The sequence below is a fragment of the Mytilus californianus genome, unplaced genomic scaffold (assembly GCF_021869535.1).
Source record: "Mytilus californianus isolate M0D057914Y unplaced genomic scaffold, xbMytCali1.0.p SCAF_12, whole genome shotgun sequence".
In the NCBI taxonomy this organism is placed as follows: Eukaryota; Metazoa; Mollusca; class Bivalvia; order Mytilida; family Mytilidae; genus Mytilus; species Mytilus californianus.
In genome coordinates, this window is record NW_026262604.1 from 25386937 (window position 1) to 25403771 (window position 16835).

Consider the following 16835-nt stretch of genomic DNA (forward strand, 5'->3'; position numbering starts at 1 on the left):
ATTCAGTAAAAACCTGCCTAAAGTAGATTTACAGTTAAATCTTCTTAAGTAGATAATTTCTCAGTATAAAGTACAGTAAAAATCTGCTTAAAACAAGGAATTATTTGAATCTAGAATAATTTTGAATTCTGGAAAATTGATTAGAAATGTATGACGAAAACTAACCCAACTAAATAGGGTTAGCCATGCACGCATGGCTAAGGTTAATTTTACTTGCACTATCATTTCAGTATGAACTAACTATCCCCCTTAGACATGCGTGCATGGCTAACCCTATTTAGTTGGATTAGTTTTCATCATAAATTTCTCATCAATTTTCCAGAATTCTAAATTATTCCAGATTCAAATAATTCCTTGTTTTAAGTAGTTTTTCAGTATATTTACAGTAACACCTGTCTTGGAAGTATATCTAAGTATATGTACAGTAAAATCTGCCATGGCAGTTTATCTCAGTATATCTCAGTATATGTACAGTTAAACTTGCCTATAGCTTGGTATAAGTAGATTTCTCAGTATAATATTCAGTAAAAACCTGCCTAAAGTAGATTTACAGTTAAATCTTCTTAAGTAGATAATTTCTCAGTATAAAGTACAGTAAAAATCTGCTTAAAACAAGGAATTATTTGAATCTAGAATAATTTTGAATTCTGGAAAATTGATTAGAAATGTATGACGAAAACTAACCCAACTAAATAGGGTTAGCCATGCACGCATGGCTAAGGTTAATTTTACTTGCACTATCATTTCAGTATGAACTAACTATCCCCCTTAGACATGCGTGCATGGCTAACCCTATTTAGTTGGATTAGTTTTCATCATAAATTTCTCATCAATTTTCCAGAATTCTAAATTATTCCAGATTCAAATAATTCCTTGTTTTAAGTAGTTTTTCAGTATATTTACAGTAACACCTGTCTTGGAAGTATATCTAAGTATATGTACAGTAAAATCTGCCATGGCAGTTTATCTCAGTATATCTCAGTATATGTACAGTTAAACTTGCCTATAGCTTGGTATAAGTAGATTTCTCAGTATAATGTACAGTAAAAAACGTCCGTGGCAGTATATCTCAGTATATGTCCAGTTAAACCTGCCTTGGCAGTATATTTCAGTTTATGTACACTAAATCCTGCCGTGGCAGTATATCTTAGTATATGTACAGTAAATCCTGCCGTGGCAGTATATCTTAGTATATGTACAGTAAAACTGCCTTAGTTGATAATTCTGTTATTTTTGGATAAGGTGAATTGATAATAAATTTTATTTTTATTGTCTTTAAACATGCCATCATACTTTTCTGTAATCACTTTTACAAACTTGAGGGATAATTGCTCCTTTTTGACTTTTTTTTCGAAGAGAATAAATTGTATTGAAATTTGAATTCACTTAATATGCATATCAAAAATTTAATAAGTGAATTTAAGTTTTCCTACGATTTCTAAATTCATTTAAAAACACTTTGATGAAACGTTTGATGTCAGTAGATAAAACGCTGATTCTACTTGAAATCAGAATATGTTTAATATAAAATTTTACCGATTTCTAAAGTACCGAACAACACCCATTCTCTAAATAAATTTTTTAAACCAATCGTCACTTAAACACAGAGAGAATGTAATGGACATCTGTTTATTGAAATTTACATGTAAAACGGATAACATAATCACCGATAATCAATTACAAACAAAGTACTAATTGAGTCCTTAACAGGCCTAACAAACAGCATGAAAACCAATTACACAGAGAATATGAAGGCATATGTTATCTTAATGAAGTAATAGGACTATCTGTGAAATTATCATTACCATTATAATAGCATGCAAATGAAAAGGTCAGACTATGGTATTTGTACTGGCCACGGAAACATTGTGGAAATAATCCAAAATTTAATAACTGAGTATATTATAAATGGCCTACGGGTCTGAATTTTCACTCACTTGAAATAAAAGTTAACCAAACTTTTAGAGTGTGTGAATGTGTGCATGGTTTTTTGTTTGTTTTTTTAGGGGTGGAAGGGGGAGGTGTAAGGATTCCATGATGGATTGTCAAAACTATTTTTTACCTAATATTTCTTTTTTCTTTCTTTTTTTTTTAAGAGGGGGAAAGGATAATGTTACTTAATAAAATATTACCATTTTTAGGTAGATTTTACAGTTTAAAATTACTAGAATGAATTTGAAGCTTCATTTATTTATTTTACAATGTGAGACATTGGCCCCAGTAGATGCAACAAATTGATCAAAGTCCTATAAAATAACAGAAACAGAATCTTATTTAAATTACAATTTCTGAAGCCAATTAGAAGTCAGTTAAAAAGATCTTTCCGTAGATACTCCATGTTAAGGATAAGAACTCAGCTACAAAATTCCATAGCTTGATACAGTTCTGTAGCCATTAATCAATGGTCCATTTGACGGTCAATTACATCTCTCTCTTTTCTATTATTATTCATGTATTAAATATTCATCCTAGCTTAGGATCAATCTCAGAGTCTAACTTCATCTTAATGATGCTCCAAGTCTTCCGAGAATTGATGGAATTGGCAGCCAACAATAGGAAAATACTTTTTGATAATGGCTTCCAAAGTTTTCTATACATGTAAAATACAAATTACACAATCTTGCAAGCAAGGCATTTATTGAAATCTTGACAATACAGACATAGACTGACTTGACAATGAAAAATAGAAAATACTTGTTTGATAATGGCTTCCAAAGTCTTCTATATATGGAAAATACAAATTACACAATCTTGCAAGCAAGGCATTTATTGAAATTTTTACAATACAGACATAGACTGAATTGGCAGTCCATGAACAATGGAAAATACTTTTCTAATAATGGCTTCCAAAGTTTCTCTATATGTAAGATACAACAAAATTACACAATCTTGCAAGCAAGGCATTTACCGGTATTGAAATTTTCACAATCTAGACATTCATGAACAATGGAAAATACTTTTTGATATTTGGCTTCCAAAGTTTTCTCTACATCTAAAATACAAATTACACAATCTTGCAAGCAAGGCATTTATTGAAATTTTTACAATACAGACATAGACTGACTTGGCAGTTCATGAACAATGGAAAATACTTTTCTAATAATGGCTTCCAAAGTTTCTCTATATATGTAAGATACAACAAAATTACACAATCTTGCAAGCAAGGCATTTATTGAAATTTTCACAATCTAGACATTCATGAACAATGGAAAATACTTTTTGATATGGCTTCCAAAGTTTTCTCTACATCTAAAATACAAATTACACAATCTTGCAAGCAAGGCATTTATTGAAATTTTAACAATCTAGAAATTGACTGACTTGGCAGTTCATGAACAATAGAAAATAGTTTTTGATAACGGCTTCCACAGTTTTAGAGCTCTCTACATATAAAATACAAATTACACAATCTTGTAAGCAAGCCATTTATTGAAATTTTGACAATCTAGACATGGCGGTGAAGTCAAATATATCTGGAAATAATAATACAGGGAAGTTCATGACATACTTATAAACCTATTATTTGATCTTATTTTTCACTTACAATCTTTAGTTGTATGACATAAAAACAAATCTACTTAAACATTTTTTTTTAAATCAATGCAATGGAAACAAAACTATAGTAAGTTAAATTCTTACAAGACAGTATTAATATACTGATATTTTTAAAACAAAATAAGCTATTTGTGTAATTAATATTTCATCTGGCTTGTAATTCCAATGGGTACATATGTACAATTGGTGTTCGCCCTACATTTATTATTATGCAAAACAACTTACAAGCCACAAATCAGTCTGCACATAAAATCTCTTTGAATTTATAAGGCTTATGAGAGGGTCGTAATGGGGGTATCTTCTTAACAAATGACGATATAAAATCTTGCCAAATGACGTTAACGGTAATTTTTGGTGCATGACGATAAAATGTACATTTTATTTATGACTATAAAAAAATTGACTGATTTTGACGAATCACGTTAAATTGTTCCAAAAATAACAGTAACGGTTAGTTATTTCAGACCTCTGACGAATCACGATAAAATTACCAATTTGACGCTAATGGTAGCAAAAAATGACCGTTTGAAACCTGACGGTAAAGGGCATTCCTACCCTCTTTAATATGAGGCTTAATATTTCAGGAATGTTACTAGTCTGACAACATTTTTACTGACCTGGGACAAAATACTTGTGGTTAATCGTGAAGAAAGGACAATCCCTGTAAAAATTAAAATACCCCCACTTCTAAAAATAGCATTGGGTAAAAAAACCATCATCATTATTAAAATTTTCTAGAGCTCGATTCTAAAACTAATAAAAAGAGAGGAGAAAGATACAAAGGGATAATTAAACTCATCTAAGTTGAAAACAAAGTGACAATGCCATGGCAAAAAACAAAAAAAGACCGAGAAAAAACCGCAGTACACAGTATACAACATAGAAAACTAAAGACTGAGCAACACAAACCCCAACAAAAACCGTAGGAGATATCAGGTGCTCTGAAAGGGTAAACAAATCCTGCTCCACATGTGGCACCCGTCGTGTTGCTCATGTCAGTACAAACTCAGTGATAAGTCTAATTAGGTACTTTACATTCAAAGAAAAGGGGACGGGATTGTGGTTACGACAATTGGAACATATCGGTTGAATCCGATCTAATTGAAGATATACTCCATTGCTTTAAATTGGCACCAATAGTTTAAAACAAGGATCTATGAGAAGCGCTACGATTTTTGATTTCCTTTGGAAAACTTCCTGGTTGTGCCCTTACTCGTTATTCAAAGTATTGTTAAAGAGGAAGTAGAAGGCTGACAGATCAGAAAAACTTTCACACATTATAACTCATCACTGTCCAGCTGCTGACCAAATATGGAAACATTCTGTTCAGTAGTACATAAGATAGGGGGGACAAAAATTGAAAAATGGAAGGATATGGTGAATGCAATAGAGCCTAATTCCTGGAGTGATGGAATTAAAATTCCTGTAGATCATTAAAAAAGAATTCGGAATGTTCAAAACATTAATTGTAGAAAAAGGTTTAAGCCAATATGGTTTCTGTCTTAACCTACAATATACCACCACCATCTTAAGAAACAACTGGACTTTTAAAAAAAGTTCAAGCCACAAGCCAAACTTTGATTTTATTTCCCAAAACTTAAAAACATAAATAAATGTTACTCACAAAGCCTCCTACAAATGTTTGCCATTCCCTAACCTGGTAGAGGAGCTCTCTGTATCGTATTTCTTTACCTTCAGTAGAGGAGAGTTACACTTGCCATACCCACTTCTTGACAATTTCCCATCTGATAATGATTCATAACTGACAGACCAAAACCTTTGGAGAGCTTCATTTTTATTCATTTGATATTTTCATTTGACAGTTGCGTCAGGAGGGGACCAATTGAAGGATTATTTTTTTAATTCTTTTACACTATGCATAATTCATATCATGGAAATGTGATAAATTATCAAAAACATGCAAATTTAATAATTTCTTAAAAATTAAAATTAATTTAGATGAACTTTATCACAAAATATGAGTTAAACCCCCTAAACAGACCTCTTTATAAAAAGTCAAAGGTCAATTTAAGTCATCTGATCTTTAATTTCAAAAAAAGGAAATGGACAATTTCATATCCAATTTAAGCTAACACTAATGATTTCCTCCGGTTGAGATAAAATATCATCTAAAATATTCATATATGGCTAGTAATTCGATTGTGCTGAATTGCAAAAAACTCTTGTCTATAAAATAAATATATCATTCCCACTTGGGAAGATTATTCCAATACAAATTAATAACTTTATATACACAAAACATAAAGCAATTTAGACAATACTTTTACTGTCAAAAATAACTGTGCTCTGATGACAAGCTGTCTGAAATTTACAATACTTTGTGCACTTACAAAATATAAAACTCATTTGGTAATTCTCTATTTTAGTACTTCCAGGAGGCAAAATAGCTTTACTATTGTTTAAACATACCATTAAAAGTTTAATTAGGAGATAACAGTATTATATATTTTAAGATTTGCAAGCATTAATTAGCGATTTTACATCAATAAGTCACAAGACAACTGCAGATATGCACACTATATCAAACCATCAATCATTGAATTGACGCCCTGAAATTTGTGCCTCGTCCAATCGAAATGAACATTACAAAAAATGTGGCATTAAAATGTCTGACTACTGCATGTGGTTGCACAAAATTATGCCACTTGCTCCCCGCAACAAACTGAACAAAATTCTATTTTCCACAACAGACTGATATGAATAAAGGAGAGTTTGGGTATTTGCACTTCAAGACAGCAACCCAACGACACACATATGAAGGAAATTGTGTACTTTGACATCCAACATGGCTGCAAAGGGAAATAACTCTTGCTGAAATAAAGTTAATCAAAAACTATCGCTGTGTAGATATGCCTTATACAATCTGATTAAAATGCAGATCGTGCATCCAAGCTTTGCGTACAAGGATATGAAAACGCTTCATTCTACTTTCTGTTTTAAAGACTTTTCTAGATCCTCTGGTTTTGTTGGATTAATATAAACGTTCAAAAATTTGAAGGCTGAAATTTCATTGGCTAATGTAATAATCACCAGAACAGAAAGTAAAACGGAGTGTTGTCAGATCCTTCGTAAGCAAAGCTTGGACACAGGATCTGTAACTGTATTTTAATGAGATTGTGCCTTATAGTTATAGATCCAAATATTTAGGTAAAAAAATAATATTCTTAATTAAGACTCATAAAAGAGATATTAAATCAGCACTTCCCCTTCATAACAAAATCAGAAATATCTATCAATAGTTCGAAAATTAAACTTTTCAACTATTATTAATATATATATTCCAGGTTGTCATGATGTGTAATTTAAGTAACTTGGAAACTGTTAAAACTCATTTGCCAGTCCTCTCCCTAAAATTTTAGATTAAATAGTTGACAGAGTAATTTTTTTTCCAAACCACAACTGGAATTGTATAAAGAGCACTGTCACCAAACTGACAACAGAATAAAATGAACTGCATTATTAGGGATGTCTGAGACAATATAAAGAAGAGGAAACTATTTTGTATTTGACAACAGCTACAACTGTGGCATGCTGGGAACTTGATTAAAAATATGCAAATACAAATATATCACAATACTTCTGACTTGAATATCAATATTGTATTTTAGGATTTTATAAAACCAATTACAACTTAAGAGACTATATATAAACTTTAAGTCTGTGAAGTGTGTTTCTGAAATACAGATTTTTCCCCGAGTCTGTGCTGGTTAAGTGGTCCCAACTCTTAAAAGTCTCAAGTTTTCTAGTATATACTGAAATTATTTTAAGTCTTGTGACATATCAGAAAGAAAAAAGGTTAACAAACCATAGGACTTTTTCTTCCTATTTCAATGACCTAAAAAGAAATTCAAGTAATATCACAAAATCATCATATTTTTACCACTAAACTGTATCCCTGATAATATGATCCCATGCTGGGTAAACAGGAAGTATTTATAATTTATCTTTTCATAGAACAACCTGTTAGATAGACATCTTATATTTGAAGGAGATTTGGAGAATATCAAGACTAACGGTGTAAAGTATTACAGAAAAATAACTAAAAATAAAATCATCTTAAATCCTATTAACTTAAAACACTTAAAATAACCTGATTTTCAAATAAATGAAAATAACACGTTTATAAATTTTGTGGGTATGAGAGGGTATGAAGCACTTTTCTTGATTTACCTTCTTCATCATAGATAAATCCAAACATTGGCTAGTTATAACGATGTGGTAAATACACAGAAACTTGAGAAGTTATAATCATTTAAGCTTTTGCAATCTTTATAATTTTTTTTTTTCGTATAAAAAAGCAGACTGTTCAAACAGTGTGGGGCTCAGGCTCCACTGCATTTTTTTTTTTTTTGGCCCCCCCCATCCTTAAAATTTGAATTTCCCAAATACACTTTAAAACTTATAAGCCGGGCATTTGACCACCATTCTTTCAGTCATTCTCCCCATTCTAAAAATAACTTGTAGGAAAATGTGGCGAAATCAGTAAATTAATTCTAAATATAACTACAATTTTCATTTTACCTTCTTGCACTTTAGCCTCTTGCATGCCTTCACTGAAGTTGTATGATCTTTAGGGTCAATGGCCAAGAAACTTGAATTACATCATATATGCTATTTATATTTGTACAAATTGTCTAACAACAAAGTGGAACTGCATAAAATATCCTATTAATATTTATATGAAATGTCTAATGGACAAAACAGAAAACAGCTTTTAAAGAAATGCACCTGCATCAGACAGATTTAAAAAAATGCAATCTTCACATTTTCCTTTCAGAAACCAATCATAAACTGTTTAAAATTTTAATTACTTCTGTGCAAGTACATATGCATAAAAAATCGCTTTGACAATTAAGAGTAAAAATTGCTGCATAATGCAGTTTTCCAATGTAGCTAGAAAATTAGTTTGCAATACACTGACAAAATTGAATCTCAAAAAGAAAATACCAAAAAATCTGTGATTTCAATTAAATATTTATTTTTATCCATAAGTGCAGATTATATAATAGTCTTGAGAATAAGTAACTGTATAATGTCAGAGTAGTAACTTGTTGAACTAGAGACTCTAAAAGAGCCTAAGCCACTCACCTGGATCTGTGTGCATTATGAGAACAATGGACAATCTCCAACACTGTAGACCTAAGAATATAACTCATTACTAAAATGTCTTTTTGGTTGATAGCGTTCTGCTAGTCATTTCTCTCTATCTTCTATAATTTTGCCCAAAATGAAAAGGATAAAATTGTCATTTAAAGCCAATAACTCTGATAAAAATTGCCATTTAAGGGCAATAACTCCGGCAAAAAATTGACTGACAATATGGATAATGTTGATGTTATTGTAGAAATTGTCCTGCTGATCATTTATGTTTTAAAATTTTTATCAATCTATTATAATTTTCAAGATAGTAGGAAACAACGCAAACACAGACATGTTGACTTATTTGTAGAAATTTACCTATTCTAACCATATCATTATTATTTGCTTTTATATATAAATCAGAAATAACCAATTTAAAATGGAAAATTTTAAAGAAAAAAAAATCCCTCCCCCAAAATTTGTTGAACCCCCTTAAGATTAATCACCCCCAAACTCAATCCCAGTCTTCCCTTTGTGGTATGGTACCATGCAGTACAATTTCAGAGAGATCCATTCACTTAAACACAAGTAATTGTCATGAAACTAGAAAAATGCTTGTTTTTTGCCCCTTTTTTGGCCCCTAATTCCTAAAATTTTGAGGCAATTGCCCCCAAACTCAATCCCAGCATTCCCTTTGTATTATGGAACCTTGTGGTACAATGTCAGAGAGATCCATACACTAACACACAAGTAATGTCTGGAAGTTACAAAAATGCTTATTTTTGGCCCCTAATTCCTTAACTGTTAGTACCATAACCCTCAAAATCAATCCCAACCTTCCTTTTGTGGTATTGAGACTTATGATTAAATTTCATAGAGATCCATTCACTTAAACTAAAGTTAGAGTGCGAAAACCAATGTGTCTTCGGTTGACGACGACGCCAACATCATACCAATATACAACCGCAAAATTTTTTTGCAGCCGAAAAAAAAAAAGGTACACATTGTCATTAAAGGGCAAAAACTCCAATAAGGCATCTACATATGATTTGGGCCATGTTGACTTATTTTGAACTTGTTTTGCTGATTATTTTTGCATTTTCAAAGTTCCTTTCTATCTATTATAAGTTTTCAAAATTGGCAAAAATGAAAAAAATAAATGGGGAATGTGTCCATGGGACACAGATCATGTCCCCACTTGCATATAACGGGACATATCTCAAGAACTGTAAAAGTGACCCTACCCAAACTTGTACTTTTTTTGTCTGAGTTTTGTGGCAATAAGCATTGTTTAAAAGTTTCATAACATTTAGTTGAAGCAAACTTAAGTTAGAGAACAGAAACGAAAAATTCAGCAATTTTTTCATTTGTAAAGGGACATAACTCTAGAACGGTAAAAGTGATGTCACCAAAATTCGAACTTGATCTGTGTTTTGTGGTAATTAGCATTGTGCAAAAGTTTCACAACATTTGGTTGAGGCAAACTAAAGTTAGAGAACAGAAACAAAAAATTCAGCAATTTTTCCATTTGTAAAGGGGCATAACTCTAGAACGGTAAAAGTGACGTCACTAAAATTCAGACTTGATCTGTGTTTTGTGGTAATAAGCATTGCGTATAAGTTTCATAACATTTGGTGGAGGCAAACTATAGTTAGAGAACGGAAACCTATTTCGGGACGTACGGACAAGGGTAAAACTTAATGCCCCCTCCGCTATGGCGGGGGCATAAAAAGAACAAAAAAAAATTGAACTTGCTTGAAGTTGCCTACCTACCCACCTAATAAGCAGCCTACCTGAAAATTTTTATGACAAATAATTTCAATTTTTTTAAAAAGTTTTTTTAGTGCTCTTACTTATCTTGTCTATGTTGTTGGCCCAAAAAAAAAATAAAATCCCAAACTACCTTCCCAACCCTACAAGGCATGAGTATGCAACATCAAACAAACAATCTTTTAAGGGTGGCCAAATTGGTAAAAATCTTCATTTCAGGAATAAATCTCCCATAAGAAGTCATCTGACAGTTAAGATGTAAACAGACAGTAAGTTAATCCTATCATTTCTGCCCTGGGGGCCTGGGTGGCCAAGTGGTCTAAGTAGTTCTGACTAGCCAGTCAACACTGAGGTTGTGAGTTTGAACCCCGTTCGTGCGGGTGCACTTGACTCAAATCTTAATTTACTAGGATTGTCAGTTTTCCTATCGAAGGTCTGTGGTTTTCTCCAGGCACTCAGGCTTCCTCCACCAATAAAAACTGGCCACCACTAAATAGCCCAAATGTGCCACTTAAAAGTGGTGTTAAAACACCAACAATCAATCATTTCTGCCCCTGTCAGATTTTCTCTGACTGTAGCCGTTTACAAGATAATAGACAAAACTTGCATTTTCCTTCAATATGTTCTATTTTAGCCAATTGTCAGCAATGTTGATTTGCATTCAGTGTTATAATATTGGGCATAATTTTAAGACTTGATATCCATAATGATGATTGTGGCCAAGTTCAGTTCTAATTGGGCAAGCAGATTAATTCAGAAGAAGAGATTATTGTGTATAAGTTAGGATGGACAACAGACACCAAGTGATAAGAATAGCTTCCTTCTAGTTTTTGAGATCTTAGGCAAAACATGAAAATTGGTAAAAATTATTATTTAAGGGCAGTAATTCCAATTTAGGTTATCAGATACTTTGGGTTCAAATTGAAAGTATGTGGATCTTGACATACTGAGCATTTCTGTCAAGATTATGGTTTTCAAGATACTAGACAATTACTTCCATTTAGACATTTATGTTCTATTTTCATTCAAAGGCGTTCAGGTTTTAGATTGGTAGGGACAAAAAAAACAATATCTTAATACTTATAAACTCAACATCATTTAGCTTAATTTTGATTATTGATCTACCGGTTTCAGGAGAAGATTTTTTTAAAGGTTTATGAGACAAAAGACCCAAGTGATGGCAATAGCTCACATGGTCCTTAACTAGGCAAGGTGAGGTAAAAATGCTTTTGTACTTCATACAGTATCCAAGTTTTTCATTAATTTTGCTATTGATTAATGTAAACTAGTAACTGTAAGTTAAAGTAGAGTGGAAAACTCAAATAAAAATAGTCGAGAATATAAAACTTGGATCTTTCCTTATTAAACTATATGTAGCTACAGAAAGGTTGAAAATTGCTAAATAACTTCACCATGAAGTGGGCTAGAAAGGGCTAAACACGAAAATAATTTGGTTTACAATATACATGATGTAGTTATCCTTAGCCTTTACACTAAATCGTATTTATACTATAGGTGACATGTTTGTAAATGTTTTTACTGAGTTATCTAGTCAGTATATATACATTAGTATTACTTATGTATATATACTGACATTGTGAGATTAACATGACCAAGGATAAATAATGGATGACCCACTGACCAAATAATCCACAATCTGAAGTCAAGAAGCAAAACTGCCCCTATGACCAAATATCTTGTTCACAGCCTGACTGAAGTCACAAAACAATTCTGACCCACTCACCAATATCTTATACACAGCCTGACTGAAGTCACAAAACAAATCTGACCCAATTACATAATGGGTTATCCACAGCCTGACTGATGTCACAAACAATTCTGACCCACTCACCAATATCTTGTACACAGCCTGACTGAAGTCACAAAACAAATCTGACCCAATTACATAATGGGTTATCCACAGCCTGACTGATGTCACAAACAATTCTGACCCACTCACCAATATCTTGTACACAGCCTGACTGAAGTCACAAAACAATTCTAACCCAATGACAGTTTGTCTTATCCTAATGGGTTATCCACAGCCTGACTGATGTCACAAACAAGTCTGACCCACTGACCAAATATCTTGTTTTCAGCCTGGCTGAAGTCACAAAACAAATCTGACACACTAACCACATGACTTGTACTAAGCCTGACTGAAGTCACAAAACAAATCTGACACACTAACCACATAACTTGTACACAGCCTGACTGAAGTCACAAAACAAATCTGACACACTAACCACGACTTGTACACAGCCTGACTGAAGTCACAAAACAAATCTGACACACTAACCACATAACTTGTACACAGCCTGACTGAAGTCACAAAACAAATCTGACACACTAACCACACGACTTGTACACAGCCTGACTGAAGTCACAAAACAAATCTGACACACTAACCACATGACTTGTACACAGCCTGACTGAAGTCACAAAACAAATCTGACACACTAACCACATAACTTGTACACAGCCTGACTGAAGTCACAAAACAAATCTGACACACTAACCACATAACTTGTACACAGCCTGACTGAAGTCACAAAACAAATCTAAAACACTAACCACATGACTTGTACACAGCCTGACTGAAGTCACAAAACAAATCTGACACACTAACCACATAACTTGTACACAGCCTGACTGAAGTCACAAAACAAATCTGACACACTAACCACATGACTTGTACACAGCCTGACTGAAGTCACAAAACAAATCTGACACACTAACCACATGACTTGTACACAGCCTGACTGAAGTCACAAAACAAATCTGACACACTAACCACATAACTTGTACACAGCCTGACTTGAGCCACAAATCAAATCTGACACACTAACCACATGACTTGTACACAGCCTGACTGAAGTCACAAAACAAATCTGACACACTAACCACATAACTTGTACACAGCCTGACTTAAGCCACAAAACAAATCTGACACACTAACCACATACCTTGTACACAGCCTGACTGAAGTCACAAAACAAATCTGACACACTTACCAAATAACTTGTACACAGCCTGACTTAAGCCACAAAACAAATCTGACACACTTACCAAATAACTTGTACACAGCCTGACTTAAGCCACAAAACAAATCTGACACACTAACCAAATAACTTGTACAAAGCCTGACTTAAGCCACAAAACAAATCTGACACACTTACAAAATAACTTGTACACAGCCTGACTGAAGTTACAAATCAAATCTGACACACTAACCATATAACTTGTACAAAGCCTGACTTAAGCCACAAAACAAAACTCAACCAAAGACCAAATATCTTATACACAGCCTGACTGAAGTGACAAAGCAAAACTGACCCAATGACCAAATATCTTGTACACAGTCTGACTAATTTTACCAAAACTTACAGAATGACTAATATCTTATAGATGGCCTGAATGAAGTCAGACAGTGACTAAGTTTCTTTTCCACAATGACTGCAGAAAGGTCAAGACAAAAAAAAAATGATCAACTGATGAAATTTATTCTCTACAGCCCAACTACAGTGAGGTCATCTCACTTAACAGAACTGACTGATTGTTAAAACTTCTTATTCACAATCTGACTGCAGTAAGATAAAATCCATAGAAACTGTTTCTAATCCATAGTCTGATTGAGGTGGACCTCAAGTTAAAATTTGCTTCAAATCATAAAAGGTCCATGGCCAGGACCATTTGAATTTCCAAGTGAAAAGTCCTCTTTAAGAATGTCAAAGGTCCTGTATAAAGCATCAGTGTAAAGAATGAAAGCCTAGGTCTTTTACTTTGTAGTTCAAAAATGTAAAGTCCACTCTCAGAAAAGTCAGGTCTAGGACCTTAGACTCATTCTAATTTGAACCCGTGCTGCGTGTACTGGGATATCAATAAAGACAATCTGTAAAGTCTTTGCTTACCAGGATGCTTTCAATATCATAGCTCCTAAGTAGGGCTACACAGATGTCAACTACTGAACGTGAAGCTAGCCGAGCCGCTAAATAGGTCTAGATAGCCTAAAAAATTCATACTATCTAGAGAATCCAAAATGGCATCCGATAGGTTATTATTAATGACGTCATTTAGATAGCCTAGCTATTTAGCATATCGTTCTAACATAGATATCTAGGACATAGTAGCTATCTAGCTGCTAGGGTATTGAACGCGACCCTGTACTTATGATGACTCTGAATAAAAAAAATTTCATAATCCCAAACCTTTTAAACTTACAAAGCGTAAACAGATAAAAAGTGAAGTATATTTGTTATGAAAGTGTTCTTGAATACTGGCGGCCCTGTTAGTCCTGTATGACCACCATGAATCAAGTATGTCCACCAGTTTTGGTGTAGTGGTTGGACCGATGTCCAACTAAAAGTTTGAGGTGGTTTTAGTCTTTTTTTTTTTAGCTTTCTGGTAATCAATATAGATAATGATTACAATGATATTATGATCAGATGAAGGGGCAGAAAAATCGCCACTGTAACAGGCTTTACATTAACATGTGCTGAAGAAAAAATAACATGAGCAGAAAGGGGACACTGATGCTCAACCTTAAGGCATATATATCTAATGTCATATCTGATCTTCTTTAGAACAGCTGTATGTAGTTTGCTTTATGTTTCGTTGAGTCATATTTTAACACTCTTTTTAACAAAACATCATATAATTGTAATTATCGTGATGCTTTTTCGGGCGTTTTATAATCTATGGTTATTAATATTTTTTTGTTACACAATGTTTTTACATTACATTCAAGCACCACGAAAATATTACAATAATTATCATTTACATCAGGGGGAGACAAATCACAATGGCCATATTGGTTTGTTACCTAGTATGTTTTGGGTTGCAAAAAAAACCAAAATCAAAGATCAACATGTACAAATGTACTAACATTCTTACATTCTCATTTAAACCAAGATGGCACTTAATGTAATATGAAATCTTGTATTTATTATGTTTTCCATATCGTAAGGTTGAATTGCTGAAAGACCCCCCTACAAAATTATTTAAAATCTATTATTTTGCATAAACCATAATATCTTGGTGTAAATTAGATACCACCAATCAAGCCATCACCCTCATGGGTGTATCTAATAATTATAAACCTTAAGTAAACATAATATAAGTTTCACAAAATCCTTACATATATTGAATGACAAAACAGCACTGGTGGTATATATATAATTGTCAAAGACCATAAGAGTATCTACGATAACAAAATTTTCAAATATTATGAGGAAGAGATGCAAATGTCAAACATGACACGATTATCCAAGGTCAAGGTCAATTGTAACAGGTTGCATGGGTGGAGAAACCATATGGCAAGTGTAGACCGTCTGCTTCTTATAACAGTACACATTGTCTGAGACACAAATCTAAATTAAGTACATCATCACTGTGTAATTACACATACCTTATCAACATGTCTCTCCTGGTCAAGATAGTTGTTATTTTAAACAGTAGCCGACCACAAAAATGTACACAACAATTTATAATCGTTCTTTTCTTACCTCTTTATGTTACATCCTGTGTATATAAACTACAGACAACAACATGGCCTGACGTCATCTTAACTGATGAATCAAACTCATTAATTAATCCCACCTCTCCTCATGCCATGAAGGCCCTTGCTCCTTCATTCTACGATTCAATAAATAAAGGGTTATCTTGCTAACCTAACTTTTCCTTCCCTCTGTTTCTTTTTCTTCAAAACATTTGTCAAATCAAAAATTGTTGTTTATATTGATTTTTCTTCTATCAGATCATTCCTACACATTTTTGAAATTCATAAAATATCCATTTTTTTTATTTCTTGAAACTTTTCCTCTTCAAATCTCAAACAGTTATTACTGAAGACAAAATTCAAGCATTAAACTAACCCAGAATAATCTAAATCAATTAAATACAATAGATCTTTAAATTTGCTGCTATTTTTAGAGCTACAGTACTATTTTCAGGCTCTCTTGTTTGATGGGTTGTGGGAGTAATATAAAAGCCTGTTATCTGATAAACAAATTGAACATGATCATGACTTAGAAAAGGTTTTTTATACCACCTGTTAACTTGGAACAGACTGAAGATTCTTCAAAGAGAAAAGTCATCGCAAAAACACATCAACAACAACGGCTGAGATCATAATGACCATCCCCAACTGGCTCAAAACCAGAAACACAATTTATTGCCAATGTATGTCATTACTCATTTGTCTTAAAAAAACTTCATGGATCATGTTTACAGTTATAGTTGAGATGGTCATCTAAGTAATTCATTTGAGGTGAAACTTTTTTCAGTCCTGTATTTCCGTCTAATGCTAATACATGTATAAACCATATATCCTGGGGAGGGTCTTTTTATCCTTTCTAGTGATTTTTTTTTACATTATTCTGATTAGCCTCCCCTTATAGGCAAATATTAAG

At 33.0% G+C, this 16835-nt stretch overlaps 1 protein-coding gene across 10 annotated transcripts in view; it reads right to left on the bottom strand.

Moving 5' to 3' along the window:
* The window catches only part of LOC127721611 (talin-1-like), a 141738-nt gene that overhangs the window by 98760 nt on the left and 26143 nt on the right, over positions 1-16835 (bottom strand). The window contains exon 1 of one of the 10 annotated variants that reach the window (XM_052228380.1): positions 15930-16274. The exons of 8 other annotated variants lie outside the window; for them this stretch is intronic. The gene's annotated coding sequence lies outside the window, so the exon portion shown is untranslated. Of the gene's footprint in view, positions 1-5179; positions 5318-15929; positions 16275-16835 lie in introns of those variants that run through there. One more of the 10 variants, XM_052228378.1, reaches the window with a different exon arrangement.